We start from the raw sequence: 647 nt of genomic DNA on the forward strand, positions 1-647 counted from the left end.
TTTTTGCTACAACAACCTCATCTGTGCGTCCCCAGCCTCCAGCAGGGAGTGAAGCTGTCCTGTCCCGTACCCCTTTCCTGCTGCGAGCTGGCACCCATCGAGTTTTGAGCAGCAGTTACTTGCTGGGCACAGTTCCTCGCCCATCAAGTCGTCAGTACCTACTGAGGCTCCCAGAGGGACAGAAGCCGCCTTTCCAGCCCCAGCCCTGGAGCTGGAGTCCAGTCCTGAGTGTCTGCCTCTCTGGCGGCTGATGACCAGCCGAGGCGGGCAGTCTTCTGTGCTCCGCGCGCCCACAGAGGGTCGGGCTCAGACCTGCCCTTCAGGCTCACCGCCAACAGTGCGGGTGACGGTGGCGTTTCAAATCATCAATCGGCTTATTTTGGCAGGGGAAAGAACGCCTTCTGCAAAATATTTATAAAGAACATTTCTTCCGCCCAGGGCGGGAGATCTGGGTTCTTCCACACCAGAGACATGGATCAAAGAAGCGGCGCGCATGCAGTTGACCCCAAGTCGTAGTTTCGGGGCCGCCCCTGCGCTCCGCGGGCAGACGGCGAAGCCGCCTCGCTTGGTGTCCCCCAGCCCTCGGGCTGCAGACGGGGAGGCCGGCGGAGCCAGAAGCCCAGGCGGCCCCGTGTCCCCGTCCGACG

The sequence above is a fragment of the Bison bison genome, unplaced genomic scaffold (assembly GCF_000754665.1).
Source record: "Bison bison bison isolate TAMUID 2011002044 unplaced genomic scaffold, Bison_UMD1.0 scf7180017864349, whole genome shotgun sequence".
Lineage (NCBI taxonomy): Eukaryota > Metazoa > Chordata > Mammalia > Artiodactyla > Bovidae > Bison > Bison bison.